Raw genomic sequence first — 19,329 nt, 5'->3', positions numbered from 1 at the left:
ATCCATGCCACTCAACTATAATTCTCCAAACGTCATTTCGTACTCTAGGCTAATCTGCCCTTATGCTTTATAGGCTGGAGTTAAAGATGAATGCAACATAAGCTGTATGCATTAAAGACTATAAAACAACTTGAACATATAATCACATAATCAAACAAAGCATCAAAACTCATATAAATCACATAAAAGCACTGAAACAACTAAGTATGTGATTTCAGGATAACTCGAAAACCACCACGTTCTCGAGTTGTTCTACCTGGCAGGAATAATGTCGATTCATACCTTTCATCGCGATTCAAATCTCTTGAATCTGTTGCCAATGCTGATCATCTCAATGCTAGCCAAATCAGTCATCAAAATCTGCTCATTTCAATCAGTGCTACTTGAAGGTATTTTTTATTCAACTTCAAACACTTCAAGTCATTCGAACTCAAACTCGTCGATTCAACTTCAATAATCTTCAATTCAAATCTGAAATAGATTATAACATATCTAAACATCAATTTCCAATCTGAATCGATATTTCTTTAAAGCTTATACAATTCAAATCGTGCTACTACAATCAGAATTCAAACCGACGTCGTAACTATTCGAGTCCGATAAATCTTTTCGATTCAAATATCATTATATCTTCATTCTCAACATAATCACATATTCAATTCATCCACAATAACTTGAAGATGAGCTCTAGACATTGAGAATGCATAACAATTCAAAATCTTGAACCGGCAGCGTAACGATACGATTTCAGTCTTTCCAAAAGCATAAACATCAATATGATAATCATATCAATCTCATATCATCACCAATTCTACAGCTAAAATTCGAAATATTCAGCCCCATAATTTCAGAATTTCAACAAGTCTTTCAAAAATCGGAAACATGTTCAAACGACGATCTTTTCACGATCCGTCTTAGATATGCTATATGCTAGAACATGTTTATACAATCAAATATTAATTCTAACAACAACTTAAAATTCAAACATGGTAGAACTTCACAAAACTTACGTCAAAACGTAGCACTCGGAGCTGTGATCGCAAATATATGTTCAATCGGAAATTCTACCGGACGGATTGATTTTAATCGGGACTTGAAGGGACAAAAATTGGCTTTGGAACCCTTCTCTCTTTCTCTCGGCCACTTTCTGATTCCTTTCTGATTCACACGTGAAAGGCTAGGAAATATTTGAATTTTGGATATATATTGGCCTATTTACATTTTAGTCCCTGAACTTTGGCTTAATTGCAATTCAGTCCCCGGACAAGCGATGTAATTCAATTTCAATCCTAAATAATTTAAGAATATTAGAATTTAATTCTAAACTCTAAATATTCTCAAATTAAATATTCTCGGATTAAAATTAAATCATTTTGGACCTTATCGCATTTTAGTCCTTGAATTTGTCAATATTTGCAAATGGGTCCTTGCTCGGATTTCATCCTCAAATTAAATCCTTGATATTTATCATCTTGGAATTCACATCTTAAATTCCATAAATATCAATTCAAATATGTTTCATCTTTTAATTTAAGAATTCCGGATATTAAAATCTTAAAATCCGAAAATCCTCAAATTAAATATTTCTGACCCGAAATTGAAATCTCTAATTTTCATAAATTCTTAAATTCATATTTTCTCTTTTATTCTAAATTTAAATCTTAAATCCCATAATTAAGAACTTAATATTTTTGGGTCTTACAGATATAGACAATTTGATCGATTAATATTAATTGATTTTTTTCCTTTTTCAGGAACATAGAATAAAACTTAAGTCATTCAGTGTCTTGGATGCCAAGACAGCATTTGCAGCAGCGTATTATCACCCGATGATCATTGGAATAAGGATCTTCAATTCATTTCATGAATGGAAGGAATTTATATAAATGGTCCATTGGAGGGGATGGGGATTGATTTTAATTCGGGGACGGGGATGGGGACAACAAGCCCGTCCCCGCCCCGCCCCATTTCTATCACTAGTGTTGGGTTACTAGCATGGATGGGCGATTGGGCTAGAGGTTGGGTTAATAGCTGGGCTGGGTTTGGGAATGGGCTAGAGGTTAGGTTAATAACTGGGCTAGGTCATGGGCTTGAGGTCGGGTTAAGGGCTGGGTTCGGTAATGGGCTGGAGATTAGGTTAATAACTGGGCTGGGGAAATGGGCTGGAGGTTGGACTACGGGCTGGGTTTTGTGTTTTAAGGGCTATGGGCCTGAGTCTGAATAATGGGCTGGGGTTGGTAATGGGCTGGGCATTTGGTTATGGGTTGTCATTTGGTTTGGGCCATGGGATCGGGTTTTAAGGAATTATGCTGTTTTACTTCGTTTTTTTTGTGTCTACTTGTTGTGCGTATCAAAAATTTTGGTATTAAATTTTGAAATGGATTTCAAATTTTTACCAAAGATTATAATTCCATGAATTTAAAATATAATTTTAATTCCAATTTCAAATTTTATTTTCAGGCATACATGCACGACTCTAAGTGAAACTTCTCCGTATTATGAAGCCTCCTCTAATCAACAGGTAACCATGTATTGTATTTTTTTATTAGCTATTTTTTTACACCATTTAGTCCAAGTCTAATTACATGCAATTCTGCTCCCTTTACTGCTTAATTTTATTTACACTTTTAAGCTTTTTTTTCCCCCTCTGTGCGATAATAAGACATGTCGTAACTACTAATCTACAAACCCGAGCTGAGCAATTTTGGATTATATATTTTTTGTTATTTGACAACTGTCTCTCACCAGTGAGAAATCTAGGAAAAACAGGCTCATGTAACTTTGTCTTCATCACAGCATGCTTAGAGATGTTGTGTAAAAAATCGTGTGTCTAAATAGAAGGCCGTCGGACATTTTTTTTGGATGTTCAAGAGGTGTTCGAGAATTTGAACAAGGTTAATCATGACCGTGAAGCCGCCGTGGACACCGTGGACGTACTAGATGATGGAGGTGCAACACTTTCAAAGATCTTAGTCTATGCTGGAAACAGAGGACTTAGCGTTACCACTGAGTGCAGAAAACCTCTCCCGAAAAACCTTTTCTTCCATTTCTTCCATGAGGTAAAAAATCTTAATTTGATATAGACAATTTGATCGATTAATAGTAATTGATTTTTTTTCCTTTTTCAGGAACATATAATAAAACTTAAGTCATTCAGTGTCTTGGATGCCAAGACAGCATTTGCAGCAGCGTATTATCACCCGATGATCATTGGAATGACGATCTTCAATTCATTTCATGAATGAAAGGAAGTTATATACAATGGTCCATTGGAGGGGATGAGGATTGGTTTTTAATTCGGGGACGGGGATGGGGACAACAAGCCCGTCCCCGCCCTGCCCCATTTTTATCCCTAGTGTTGGGTTACTAGCATGGCTGGGCCATTGGGCTGGAGTTTGGGTTAATAGCTAGGCTGGATTTGGGAATGAGCTAGAGGTTAGGTTAATAACTGGGCTAGGTCATGGGCTTGAGGTCGGGTTAAGGGCTGGGTTCGGTAATGGGCTGGAGATTAGGTTAATAACTGGGCTTGGCAAATGGGCTGAAGGTTGGACTACGGGCTGGGTTTTGTGTTTTAAGGTCTATGAGCCTGATTCTGTATAATGGAATGGGGTTGGTAATGGGCTGGGCATTGGTTATGGGTTGTCGTTTGGTTTGGGCCATGGGATCGGGTTTTTGGGAATTAGGCTGTTTTACTTCGTTTTTTTTTTGTGTCTACTTGTTGTGCGTATCAAAAATTTTGGTATTAAATTTTGAAATGGATTTTAACTTTTTACCAAAGATTATAATTTCATGAATTTAAAATATAATTTCAATTCCAATTTCAAATTTTATTTTCAGGCATACAGGCACGACTGTAAGTGAAACTTTTCCGTATTATGAAGCCTCCTCTAATCAACAGGTAACCATGTATTGTATTTTTTTCATTAGCTGTTTTTTTACACCATTTAGTCCAAGTCTAATTACATGAAATTCTGCTCCCTTTACTACTTAATTTTATTTACCTTTTTAAGCTTTTTTTTTCCCTCTGTGCGATAATAATACATGTCGTAACTACTAATCTACAAACCCGAGCTGAGCAATTTTGGATTATAGATTTTTTGTTATTTGACAACTGGCTCTCACCAGTGAGAAATCAAGGAAAAACAGGCTCATGTAAATTTGTCTCCATCACAGCATGCTTAGAGATGTTGTGTAGTAAATGGCGTGACTAAATAGAAGGCCGTCGGACATTTTTTTTGGATGTTCAAGAGGTGTTCGAGAATTTGGACAAGGTTAATCTCGACCCTGAAGCCGCCATGGACGCTGTGGACGTACTAGATGATGGAGGTGCAATACTTCAAAGATCTTAACCTATGCTGTAAACAGAGGACTTAGCGTTACCACTGAGTGCAAAAACCCTCTCCAGAAAAACCTTTTCTCCCATTTCTTCCATGAGGTAAAAAATCTTAAATTGATATAGAAAATTTGATAGATTAATATTAATTGATTTTTTTCCTTTTTCAGGAACATAGAATAAAACTTAAGTCATTCAGTCTCTTGGATGCTAAGACAGCATTTGTAGCAGCGTATTATCACCCGATGATCATTGGAATGACGATCTTCAATTCATTTCATGAATGAAAGGAAGTTATATACAATGGTCCATTGGAGGGGATGGGGATTGGTTTTTAATTCGGGGACGGGGATGAGGACAACAAGCCCATCCCCGCCCCTCCCCATTTCTATCCCTAGTGTTGGGTTACTAGCATGGCTAGGTCATTGGGCTGGAGGTTGGGTTAATAGATGGGCTGGCTTTGGGAAGGGGCTAGAGGTTAGGTTAATAACTGGGCTAGGTCATGGGCTTGAGGTCAGGTTAAGGTCGGGGTTCGGTAATGGGCTGGAGATTAGGTTAATAACTGGGCTGGGCAAATGGGCTGGAGGTTGGACTACGGGCTGGGTTTTGTGTTTTAAGGGCTATGAGCCTGAGTTTGTATAATGGGCTAGGGGTTGGTAATGGGCTGGGCATTGTTTATGGGTTGTCGTTTGATTTGGGCCATGTGATCGGGTTTATGGGAATTAGGCTGTTTTACTTCGTTTTTTTTATGTCTACTTGTTGTGCGTATCAAAAATTTTGGTATTAAATTTTAAAATGGATTTTAACTTTTTATCAAAGATTATAATTCCATGAATTTAAATTATAATTTCAATTCCAATTTCAAATTTTATTTTCAGGCATACAGGCACGACTGTAAGTGAAACTTCTCCGTATTATGAAGCCTTCTCTAATCAACAGGTAACCATGTATTGCATTTTTTTCATTAGCTTTTTTTTTACACCATTTAGTCCAAGTCTAATTACATGCAATTCTGCTCCTTTATTGCTTAATTTTATTTACATTTTAAAGCTTTTTTTTCTTTTTTTTCCCTCTGTGCGATAATAAGACATGTCGTAACTACTAATCTACAAACCCGAGCTGAGCAATTTTGGATTATAGATTTTTTGTTATTTGACAACTGGTTCTCTCCAGTGAGAAATCAAGGAAAAACAGGCTCATGTAACTTTGTCTCCATCACAGCATGCTTAGAGATGTTGTGTAGAAAATGGTGTGTCTAAATAGAAGGCCGTCGGACATTTTTTTTGGATGTTCAAGAGGTTTTCGAGAATTCGAACAAGGTTAATCTCGACCCTGAAGCCGCCGTTGACGCCGTGGACGTACTAGATGATGGAGGTGCAACACTTTCAAAGATCTTAACCTATGCTGGAAACAAAGGACTTAGCGTTACCACTGAGTGCAGAAACCTTCTCCCAAAAAAACCTTTTCTCCCATTTCTTCCATGAGGTAAAAAATTTTAAATTGATATAGACAATTTGATCGATTAATATTAATTGATTTTTTTCCTTTTTCAGAAACATAGAATAAAACTTAAGTCATTCAGTGTCTTGGATGCCAAGACAGCATTTGCAGCAGCGTATTATCACCCGATGATCATTGGAATGACGATCTTCAATTCATTTCATGAATGAAAGGAAGTTATATAAAATGGTCCATTGGAGGGGATGAGGATTGGTTTTTAATTCGGGGACGGGGATGGAAACAACAATTCATTTCATGTAACTTTGTCTCCATCACAGCATGCTTAGAGCGTCGTTCGGATTTGTTATGATTTTTTAAGGGATTTTCGAAAGTTGAGTTTTTATGATTTGTTGGAATTGGATTGTTATGGTTGAATGTTGATTGATAAGAGTTGTTTGGATTGATATTATGTTGTCTGCGTTTCCGGTTTGATCAGAATACAGTCGTTATGCCGCCGGTTTGAGTTTTGGATTGTCAATCGGTTTGTAGTGTTTGAGCCAAGTCTTCGATTGAGTTGTATTTTGATCTCGAGCCTTTATTACTTCTTTTGACAGATTCGTTTGAAGGCCTTTGAGTTGCGAGATTTCAAGAGTTGTATCGCTTTGAAGATTGTAGCCGGTATAGTATCGATTTCTTATTATCGATTGAGGAAGTTTGATTGAATCTTGATTGAGAAATTGTTGTTGTTTCCAGGTTGGAGCATCGACGTTTGAAAGAGGTATAAGATGACTTAGACTGGAATGGAACGAGTGACTTGAATCCGACTTGATTCGAGTGTTCCGAAGAATCACATACTTGTATGTTATTTGTTTTTAATGGAATTTAGTTGATTGAGTTATGTTGCATTGCATTCATCTTGAGCTAAGAATCCTTGATTTCAGTGGGCAGGACGACCCTTTTATGTTAGACGTTTTGGGGGCTATATTGTGAGTGGCCTGGGTGTAGCCGTTTCACCTAGTGCTAGCATACTCCTTATAGTCGCACCAAAGTCTAGAGGATGGAGATACGTAGCACCACCTCGATCGGGAGAGTCGGTGAGTTGTTTACGTGATCTCATCCTCGGGATCCCCAAAAGAAAAAGCAGCAATTTCTTGATTATTCGGACTTGATAATCCCACATTTAAAGACATGCATTGCATTATGCATTTGAATTAAGTTTTGAGATGATTTTTGGAATTGCTTGTCTTGTATATACGTATCATGTTTTGATATATTATTTGATATGCATGTTTGTCTCTTTTACTGGGGATTGTATTCTCACCGGATTATCCGGCTGTTGTCTTTGTTTGTATTTGTACTTGGCAACAGGTGGGGCAGGACCGAGTCAGAGTAGACCTGGTTAACATCAAGAGCAAGAGATAGAAGGGAGACTCGTTTAGAAGTTGAATCAGCATGTCAATCTAGTTTATGTTTTGCGAACATGTTTTGTCATTCGAACTTCTCGTTTTGTATTGTAAGCAAGAATCGATGTAGGTACTACCAAAATCAAATGTTTTTCTTTCCTAAACTTTTCTTGTATTGTTATTGGCTTGTCAGATACTTTAAATGCAAATGTTTAGGTTTGGTTGGATTTTTTTTCGGTCCCTTGGATTTCTAGGCGAGAGGAAGGCACGGGCGCGCTGGTTTTGGCGAGGTGCCGGCGCGGGCGCGCGAACGTCCTTGTACAAAAAAAATAATAATAATAATAATAATTTATGTCATTAGTTGTTTAGAAACGAGGTCTCACACAATATTTCATCAAGATGTCGACGTAATAAAATCACAGCCTTTGTTTTATCTTGTGAGATTGATATATTATTTTCTTTGATGGTACCACTCAGACCTAATGACTCAAGATGCATTTCTACATTGAAAGTCCATGTCATATAACTTTTTCCAGTGTTATCGAGCGCAACGAATTCAATCTTTGCCAAATTTTACATTGTGGTACTAGAAAAATAACAATGCATTTTATTAGTTAATTTCCATTATTAGTTGTTATCGGATTCGTGTTTGGGTATTTTTAAAAATCCCTGCGGCAATCTGGGATTTTGGGGCGGGTATGAAGATGTTATCCCCATTCTCGAACCCGCACCGATATATCCAATAATAATAATAATAATAATAATAATAATAATAATACATATGCATATTATAATGAATTCTCTCACCTACCCATTTCTTCATCTTCATCGATCCTTCTTTTTTTTCCCCATTTTTCTTTCAAAATTTTCTCATCCCTTTAAACATTCATATCTCCTTCGTTTATGGCCGATTTTCAAAAAATAAATATAGATTCGTAATCCTTGCAAAGAGATCTAACTAGTGCTACATATTTTCTTAAGTTTTAACTCGTTCCATCAAACCCATTTCGGGATGCCGTCGTTTTGCTACCCCTTTTCCGTCGTCGATATCTGCCTGGACTAGATGAAAGGTGGTTTAGGTTGTTTGGAGCTTTAATTTGAAGCCCTTGAGGTATATTTCCAGTTCTAGGGTTTTTGAATTTGGTGATTTTTTATTCATTCAAAATTATGTAATTGATATATGCTTAATTATTGGTTGTAGGCTCAATATTGAGCGGATTGAAGTTATAATTTGTACTTTTTTCTCTATTTTTGACATAAATAATTGTTGAAAATTGAATATTTCAAGCGGGCACAAGAACGGGTTCAGCGATTTAACGGGATTGGGGATCCACCCATCACTATCTCATTTTCATTTCTAATGTGGGTTCGGGGACGGGGATTCTCCGAATACATAGAACCGGGGACTGGGGCGGGGATGGGGATGGGTTTTTAATTCGGAGACTGGGATGGGGACAACAAGCCCGTCCCCGCCCCGCCCCATTGCCATTCCTAGGGTTGGGTTACTAGCATGGCTGGGCCATTGGGTTGAAGGTTGGTTTAATAGCTGGGCTGGGTTTGGGAATGGGCTAGAGGTTATGTTAATAACTGGGCTAGGTTCGGTAATGGGCTGGAGATTAGGTTAATAACTGGGCTGGGCAAATGGACTGGAGGTTGGACTACGGGATGGGTTTTATGTTTTAAGGGCTATGTGCCTGAGTCTGGGTAATGGGCTGGACATTGGTTATGGGCTTGCGTTTGGTTTGTGTCATGGGATCGAGTTTTTGGAAATTAGGTTGTTTTACTTCGTTTATTTTTGTGTCTACTTGTTGTGCATATCAAAAATTTTGGTATTAAATTTTTAAATGGATTTTAACTTTTTACCAAAGATTATAATTACATGAATTTAAAATATAATTTCAATTCCAATTTCAAATTTTATTTTCAGGCATACAGGCACGACTGTAAGTGAAACTTCTCCGTATTATGAAGTCTTCTCTAATCAGTAGGTAACCATGTATTGTATTTTTTTAATTAGCTGCTTATTTTTTTTACACCATTTAGTCCAAGTCTAATTACATGCAATTCTGTTCCCTTTACTGCTTATATTTACACTTTTAACTTGCTTTTTTTTTCCCTCTTTGCGATACTAAGACAAGCCGTAACTGCTTATCTACAAACCCGAGCTGAGCAGTTTTGGATTATAGATTTTTTGTTATTTGACAACTGGCTCTCACCAGTGAGAAATCAATGAAAAATAGGCTTCTGTCTCTTTGTCTCCATCACAACATGCTTAGAGATGTTGTGTAGGAAATGACGTGCCCAAATAGAAGGCCGTCGGACATTTTTTTTAGATGTTCAAGAGGTGTTTGAGAATTTGTAAAAAGGTTTATCCGGACCCTGAAGCCTCCGTGGAAGCCGTGGACGTACTAGGTGATGGAGGTGCAACACTTTCAAAGATTTTAACCTATGCTGGAAACAGAGGACTTAGCGTTACCACTGAGTGCAGAAACCCTCTCCCGAAAAACCTTTTCTCCCATTTCTTCCATGAGATGAAAAATCTTAAATTGATATAGACAATTTGATTGATTAATATTAATTGATTTTTTTTCCTTTTTCAGACACACAGAATAAAACTCAAGTCATTCAGTGTCTTGGATGCCAAGACAGCATTTGCAGCAGCGTATTATCACCCGATGATCATTGGAATCACAATCTTCAATTCATTTCATGAATGCAAGGAAGTTATATACAATGGTTCATTGACTACTACTTTTTTAAAGTCTTGGAATCTCAATGTATTTCATTCATCAAGGGCGGTCGGAAGTATTACTTTTATTATATGCTCAAATCTTTCTTTCAACCTTTTTCATAAAATCATTGGGTCTTTTTCAATGAGATGCTCATATTTCAATCCTTCATCAAGATGTCGGCGTAAGAAAATCATAGCCTTTGCTTTATCTTGTGAGGTTGATATATTATTTTCTTTGATGATATCACTCAGACCCAATGACTCAAGATGCATTTTTAAATCGAGAGATCTTGGCATATAATTTTTTCCAGTGTTATAGAGGGCAACAAATTCAAACTTTGCCAAATTTTGCATAGTGGTACTAGAAAAATAACAATGCATTTTATTAGTTAATTTTCTTTATTAGTTGTTATCGGGTTTGCGTTCGAGGATTTTTAAAAATCCTCGCGGCAATCTGGGGCGGGTATGGGGATGCTATCCCCTTCCCCGAACCCGCACCGATATATCCAACAATAATAATAATAATAATAATAATAATAATAATAATAATAATAATAATAATAATAATAATAATAATAATAATACATATGCATATTATAATGAATTCTCTTACCTACCCATTTCTTCATCTTCGTCGATCCTTCTTCTCTTTCCCCATTTTTCTTTCAAAATTTTATCATCCCTTTAAACATTCATATCTCATTCGTTTATGGCCGATTTTCAAAAATAAATATAAATTCGGAATCCTTGTAAAGAGATCTAACTAGTGCTACATATTTTCTTAAGTTTTAACTATTTCCATCAAACTCATTTCGGGCAGCTGTCGTTTTGCTGCCCCTTTGCCGTCGTCGATATCTACCTGGACTAGATAAAAGGTGGTTTAGGTTGTTTGGAACTTTAATTTGAAGCCCTTGAGGTATATTTCCAGTTCTAGGGTTTTTGAATTTTGTGATTTTTTATTAATTCAAAATTATGTAATTGATATATGTTTAATTATTGGTTGTAGGCTCAATATTGAGCGGATTGAAGTTATAATTTGTACTTTTTTCTCTATTTTTGACATAAATAATTGTTGAAAATTAAATATTTCAAGCGGGCACAAGAACGGGTTCGGCGATTTAACGGGATTGGGGATCCACCCATCACTATGTCATTTTCATTTCTAATATGGGTTCGGGGACGGGGATTCCCCGAATACGTAGAACCGGGGGCGGGGATGGGGATGGGTTTTTAATTGGGGACTGGGATGGGGACAACATGACCGTCCTCGCCCCGCCCCATTGCCATCCTTGGGGTTTGGTTACTAGCATGGCTGGGCCATTGGGCTGGTGGTTGGGTTAATAGCTGGGCTGGGTTTGGGAATGGGCTAGAGGTTAGGTTAATAACTGGGCTAGGCCATGGACTTGAGGTTGGGTTACAGGCTGGGTTTTGTGTTTTAAGGGCTATGGGCCTGAGTCTGGGTAATGGGCTGGGGTTGGTAATGGGCTGGGCATTGGTTATTGGCCGGCATTTGGTTTGGGCCATGAGATCGAGTTTTTTGGAATTAGGCTGTTTTACTTCGTTTTTTTGTGTCTACTTGTTGTGCGTATCAACAATTTTGGTATTAAATTTTAAAATGGATTTTAACTTTTTACCAAAGATTATAATTCCATGAATTTAAAATATAATTTCAATTCCAATTTTCAAATTTTATTTTCAGGCATACAGGCACGACTGTAAGTGAAACTTCTCCATATTATGAAGCCTCCTCTAATCAACAGGTAACCATGTATTGTATTTTTTTCATTAGCTTCTTATTTTTTTACACCATTTAGTCCAAGTCTAATTACATGCAATTCTACTCCTTTTACTAATTAATTTTATTTACTCTTTTAAGCTTGCTTTTTTTTTTTCTTTTTTTCCTCTGTGCGATACTAAGACAAGCCGTAACTGCTCATCTACAAACCCGAGCTGAGCAGTTTCGGATTATAGATTTTTGGTTATTTGACAACTGGCTCTCACCAGTGATGAAAAACAGGCTCCTGTCTCTTTGTCTCCGTCACAACATGCTTAGAGATGTTGTGTAGAAAATGGCGTGTCCAAATAGAAGGCCGTCAGACAATTTTTTTAGATGTTCAAGAGGTGTTTGAGAATTTGTACAAGGTTTATCCCGACCCGAAGCCTCCGTGGAAGTCGTGGACGTACTAGGTGATGGAGGTGCAACACTTTCAAAGATTTTAACCTATGCTGGAAACAGAGGACTTAGCGTTACCACTGAGTGCAGAAACCCTCTCCCGAAAAACTTTTTCTCCCACTTCTTCCATGAGGTGAAAAATATTAAATTGATATTGACAATTTGATCGATTAATATTAATTTATTTTTTTCCCTTTTTCAGGCACATAGAATAAAACTTAAGTCATTCAGTGTCTTGGATGCCAAGACAGCAATTGGAGCAGCGTATTATCATCCGATGATCATTGGAATAACGATCTTCAATTCATTTCATGAATGCAAGGAAGTTATATAAAATGGTCCATTGACTACTGACTTTTTTAAAGTCTTGGAATCTCAATGTATTTCATTCATCACGGGCGGTCGGAAGTATTACTTTTCTTATATGCTCAAATATTTCTTTTAACCCTTTTCATAAAATCATTGGGTCTTTTTCTGTGAGATACTCACATTTCAATCATTTATCAAGATGTCGGCGTAAGAAAATCATAGCCTTTGTTTTATCTTGTGAGGTTGATATATTATTTTCTTTGATGGTATCATTTAGACTCAATGACTCAAGATGCATTTCTACATCGAGAGACCATGACATATAATTTTTTCTAGTGTTATCGAGCGCAACGAATTCAAGATTTGACAAATTTTGCATAGTGGTACTAGAAAAATAACAATGCATTTTATTAGTTAATTTCCATTAATATGACAATACAAAATAATAGAATAATGATGGGTACAAGTGCGTATAAAACAGAGAAAACATGCATGGTGGATAGTCACCGGTAAATACAAGACTCGTGAGTATGATAACCATAATAGTTATAAAAAATATCCTTAGAAATGTCATCATCATCTTCTTCGAAAAATAGAGGAGAAATAATTTTGGGAGAATGAATGAATTTTGGTGTGATTGAAAATGTATTTGAGTGATCATATTTATAAGGCAAAACTAGTCGTTTATTACCGTTTGTGACCGTTGGGAGTAAAAAAAATTTACTATGTGTTGAATAAAAATTTATGATAATCATGTGATGCATATAATGATAATCATAATTAAATAATTATGTATATCATATCACGTTATTATAAATAATTATGTATATCACATCATGTTATTATAAGGTCATTTTCGTATACTTCCTTTTATATAATAATATGAAATTATTTATTAATATAGGTAGTATATATACATAATAAATATATATCATATCACGTTATTATAAGGTCGGTGTCATAGACATCCTTTTATGTAATAACATGAAATTATATATTAATATAGATAGTATATATACATAATAAATATATCATATCACGTTATTATAAGGTCGATGTCATAGACATCCTTTTATATAATAACATGAAATTATATATTAATATAGTTAGTATATATACATAATAAATATATATCATATCCTGTTATTATAAGGTTGGTGTCTAGACATCCTTTTATATAATAACATGAAATTATATATTAATATATATATACATAGTAAAAATATATAAACGGTAAAATAAATATTCTTACATTTTGAATATTTTTGCCAACTCCTTGTGTTTTGGAGCTTCAGAAATTATAGAGAATCTTCAAGTGATCGTGCTGATAACATGTTGTGAAATAGTAAAAAATTATAAAAGTAAAAATTTCAAAACTTAAAATATATCAAACTCTACAATTTATAAAATCTTCTCTCTTAAAATGTGATTTTATACACAAATGGATAGACATATTTATAGATATCATTTGGAGATTAGTCCAAAAATTAAAAAAATCATCATCTATATCATCACACACTAATTTTCAAAATTTTATAACACAATTTTCAATATTCAACATTCAACATAATAATAATATATTTTCAAAATATATATATATATATATTTATATATCTTATGTCCATTTAACGAACGATGGCTACCTCTGCCTGTCTTGTATTTTGTCATTATTATTATATTGTTATATTTTATTGTGATTAGTTGAATCTTTGGATCGCAGAGCCATTCTTCAATTTTAATAAACATTTTTGGTTAGGTAATTAATTGACTATTGAGCCGTGAAAAGCAGAGATTAGATTTCTAAAAAAAATAGGAAAATAAAAATAAGGAGATATTAGAAAAAACTGTGTGAATCCGTCAACTGATGAGCGATCGAATTTTTAATTAAACCTCGAGTTTTGCTATATTTTAATTATTCAAATATGGTAGTTATAATTACGCGTCAATTGTGCTAATTTCAAATGACATTTTGGCTAAGGATGACGTTTGGAAGAGCCAAGTTCTATGAAAGTCACAATGCGAGTTCCTACAAATTAAGTCGAGAGGATGTTTTACGTGGGTAGATTTCAACCTATTTTACGAGACATGTACTACAAAAAAATTTCAGAAGTACTAATATTATATATTATAAAATAAATTTTAATTAAAATTATTTCAGAAAATAAATAATTAATATGTTTTTTAAGATTAAAAATTTATATTTATCAACATATATATGGGCATACCGCATATATCACAGCATAAAATATATATTTTGTCATGATTCGATAAAATTATATGGCAATGCCCGTTATATTACATGTATCATTCACGGAAATGTCGATGTCACCCATGGGTAGTACCCATGGGTTGCGTGTCATTATTTTATTGGCCAATTTAGGGCCGGTAATGTCGATGCCATAATATCCATGGGTGGCGTGTCATTATTTTATTGGCCAATTTAGGGGATGTTATGGCATCGACATTACCATCATTTACACGCGACACGCCGTTGAGATTTCGAAGACTTGCAACAAATACAAAAAATGGTTCATAATTAAAAATAATAAGTTACCGTTCTTTTTATTAAAAAAAAAATTCAGAAGATAACAAATCATCTCTCTTTGAATTATTTTCAATTAAATTTTTTTAAGTATTCTTTTATCAGTTTTTCTTAATTTTGTGGCCATGAATATTTAGAAGCGAACTAACTAATTTTTTGACTCGTCTTTTCATGTTGAATATCTTCGATAATATTAAAATTATCTTCTTCATTCATGGTGTTCATACTAGGAGTTTGACTAATTTTCTATTATTAACTATATCTAACAAAAAATTTTGTTTATAAGACTTAACCTGGCCTGATTCACATAGTTTATATGGTGTATATTTTATCTAAACTACTTTATTTTATACTTTGAAAGGTAAAAATACTTATATACGTATTCGACCCATTTTTATTCGATCCTTGAAAAAGTTTTATGTGTACGGTTGGGAATGTATCAATATCTTACTATTTAATTGAAAGTTTACTCGTTCATTGATTAATTTCCAATCAATTCGGTGAAATCTTAATTAATTTTACAAAAATATGATCAATATATTTTCCCAAAAATAAATAAATAAATAAATAAAATCTTCGATCGTTTTTCTTTTAACATTCCATCAAACTTATCTCCCACTATAATTTATCTAATCATTTATCCATTATTGTTTATCATATTTTATCTACTTTTTAAAAAATTTAAATTACAAAATATTTTTGGGAAAACTGCAATTTCGAACCTACATGTTTGTCACTTTGCGATTTCGGTCCTCTATGTTTTCATATTTCAAATTTGAGTCTTGAATGTTTTGATTTTTGATAATTTCAGTAATTTTTCTTTGAAAATGCTTACGTGTCACTATACACGTCAGCTCCACATCAACACTACATTGGTGCCACATCAGCGCCATGTTGAAAAAGCAATAAAATTGCAAAAAAATAAAGATATCGAACCAAAACTGAAATCTGAAAATATTGAGAACCAAAATCGCAAAGTTACAAATTTATATATATATATATATATATTTTCTATATATAAAGAATATGTTCCTTAGATACCATCTTTTCTTTTATCAAAATTGTTCTTATGTGATATAGATATTTACACTTATGTTTTGTTTTTTTTTCACATTTCAAATTACAGTTTAGTCCATCGATAATTTTACAACTATGATATTACTCTTCTTTGAATATAAATCAAATTAAAATAAAAATTATTATACAAGCGCTCGTTGCATGCATCAATATGCTAGTTTTATCTCTCCCTATATATAAAAAATCTTCCCCTTAAACAAAGGCGGATCCAGGAATTTTTTCAAAGGGGGGCAGCCGGACAGAATAAATTATCACATATATATACACACACATAATTAATCATCACATTAAAAAGTTAAATATAGTAAATTTAATAATATTTTTATATTTCAAATTTTATTTACAATTTAACCTTACGACTTGATATATACTGAAAATAACTAATAATACTTCATTCGATAAATAATATTATATATATATATATATATTTCAATATAATTAATTAATATTCGTAAAAATATTTTTAGCAAAAAATTTTCTCTTCAATGCAGTTGTTGCGATTGGTAAAATAAAAGATATAAATATTACACTTTTATTTTTATTTGTTTTTTTTTTAAATTTTGAAATTTTAAATTTTTTTATTTTTCTTAACTAGACATTATAGATAAGATAAATTGATAAATAAATTTTAAATTTTTTATATTATTTTATAAATGAAAAAAATAATTTAAATATTATCAAAAAATAATATTTATACATAACATACAATATTAAATATATTACGTGTGTGCAATTATTCTAGTTTATATAAAGAATCCGCCTACTAGACAAAAGATGACACCATCTTTTTTTGCCAAACTTATCCTTAGATGGTATAAATATTACACTTCTGTTTTTTTTAAAAAAAAAAATCGACATTTCAAATTGCAGTTTAGTCATCGTTAATTTTTAAATTATGATATTACTCCATTTTGAATATAAATCAAATTAATTAACTAAAAAAACATATTATATAAACACGCAACGTGTACACCGAAACACTAGTATATATAATACTAGTATTTCACCCGTGCGATGCACGGACTATATATCATGTATAATATGGTTAAATTGGATAATATAAAAATTTTGAATATGAAATTAAAAAATAAAAAAATTTAATTCTACAATAAGTAATAATAATAATGTTAAAAAATACTTTTAAAAACTTTAAAAAAAATCTTTAAAAAATGTGTCGTGCGATGCACATGATGTTATTTTATACAATTAATGATAAAAAAAAATAGTAAGATTAAACATTTGAACGAACATAGATAGAACATAAAAATAAATCAAAAAAATTTATGTATACATCAACATCTTAAAATATGGTTTTATCGTGTGAGATCTAGTAGATCTTAACAACATACTAACTGTGTTTCAACGATCAATGCTAATCTGAAGGGCATAGTTCACGAATAACATTAAGCAAATGTGTCATTTGGTTTGCAATTGATTGGTGACTGTTTTATTGAAGTAGTTGATCATGTTAAATAATATTTTTTGCACATAAATATATTTATGCATTAAGTTTATTCAAACCAATATTGGAAATGCTCGGTCAGTTTTGTTAAATTTTAAAATTTTTAATTGTGTGCAAAAAAATCTAGGGATGCGATATCGAACCAAAATATCGACTTTTCGAGATACCGTACCAAAATTTTTTCGATATATAAACATATTTTTGATATATCAAATTTTTTTCGTTATCTCTACGGTATTAGTATGGATTTTTTTTCATACCAAAATTTTAGAATTTCGATATCTGTACCGGTATGAATTTTTTTATACAAATATTTTTATACGATATACCGAAACTCCACCCCTAGGAAAATCATGATTGTTTTTTTTAAAAAAAAAATTAGAGGTGGAATTTTCAATTTTTTGGAAAGAAAATATTGTATGTGCATATAAATATATGAATGTATTAAATGTGATTTTTTTTCGAATCTTAAAATATGATTTTAATTTTTTTAAAAAAGAAATCAATTATCGTATACGGAATGCTGAAATCTTGGTTAAGATGTATACATATATGATAAATTAACAACATTGTGTAATCTATATATACATGTATATTTAATATTTATCGGGTATTTTAAATGTTTTATTAATATTATGATATATATTTTATATATAAATATATTTATTCATATATGGTAAATATGAAACATTCTGTATTTCTTAGTATTGTTTTTTCACATTAGAACCATTATCTAATTCATATATCCATGTATATTTAACATTTATCTGGTATTTTAAATGTTTATTGATATTATGATACATATGTTCATAAATATATTCACACATACATGGTAAATTAGCAATATTATGTAATATATTTTTTAAAAGTGCACTTTAATTGTAATTATAAGTGTTTTCAAATTGAAATATTATATATTTATTAGAAATGTGGAATTGTAATTGTTTGTAAATATTTTTCGTATTTAAAATGAATATATATGTATATAAATAAATGTAAATATTACAAATTTTTAATTTAATTTGTACATGAATATTGTGATTAGATGAAGAATTGTTGATGTTTTAGAAAGCAAATATTACGGGATGATATTTATGTATATTAATTTATGCAAATATTAAGAAATTACATTTATATTTAATAATAACATTTATAGATCTTAAAGGTGTATGTATATAAATTATATTACCGAATTCTGTGTGTGTGTGTGTGTGTGTATATATATATATATATATATATATATATATATATGTCTATGTATAAATTTATATTAAATATTTTTCGAATCTTATGTTGGATTTTTTAAAAAATTTAATTGATGAATTTTATATATTTTGGAAAGCAAATATTATGAATGAAGTGTTGAAATAATGAAATATTTTAAATATTTCTGTGTAATTTAAATGAATATATATGTATATAAATATATGTAAATATTATAAAATTTTTAATTACATGAATAATACGATTCAATTTAGAAATATAATAGTTTGTAAATATTTTTCCGTAATCCAAATATTCCAAATATGAAAAATTATAATTTGAAAAGATATAATTTTTTAAAACAATTTATTTTCCGATTTTCACAAAATTTTTGTTTAGAAACCAAGTTTTGGCGGGATTTTACTAAAAATGACAAAAAGAAAATTAAATAAATATTAGAAAGGAAATGCTGAAATCAAAGAATAATGAAAATAATCATGTGTAATTTTACATGTATATATATATGTATATAAATAGTTGCAAACATTATGGAATTTTTAATTACATGAATATTGCAATTTAATTATGGAATTTTTTGTCATAATTTCGCCAAAATGACAAACATTCTACTTATATTTATGTATGTTTAATTATAT

General features: G+C 32.1%; 1 long non-coding RNA gene across 1 annotated transcript; it reads left to right on the top strand.

Moving 5' to 3' along the window:
* Positions 1–3,674: 3,674 nt before the first annotated feature.
* On the top strand, positions 3,675–5,812 carry LOC140884968 (uncharacterized). The gene is made up of 4 exons (XR_012150777.1): positions 3,675–3,898; positions 4,174–4,435; positions 5,212–5,272; positions 5,555–5,812. It is a non-coding gene; the product is annotated as an uncharacterized lncRNA (long non-coding RNA).
* The last annotated feature ends 13,517 nt before the right edge of the window (positions 5,813–19,329 follow it).

This window comes from Henckelia pumila, chromosome 2, assembly GCF_033568475.1.
Source record: "Henckelia pumila isolate YLH828 chromosome 2, ASM3356847v2, whole genome shotgun sequence".
NCBI lineage: Eukaryota > Viridiplantae > Streptophyta > Magnoliopsida > Lamiales > Gesneriaceae > Henckelia > Henckelia pumila.
Note: the sequence above shows the minus strand (reverse complement) of the source record. Positions and strands in the feature narration are given on the sequence as shown.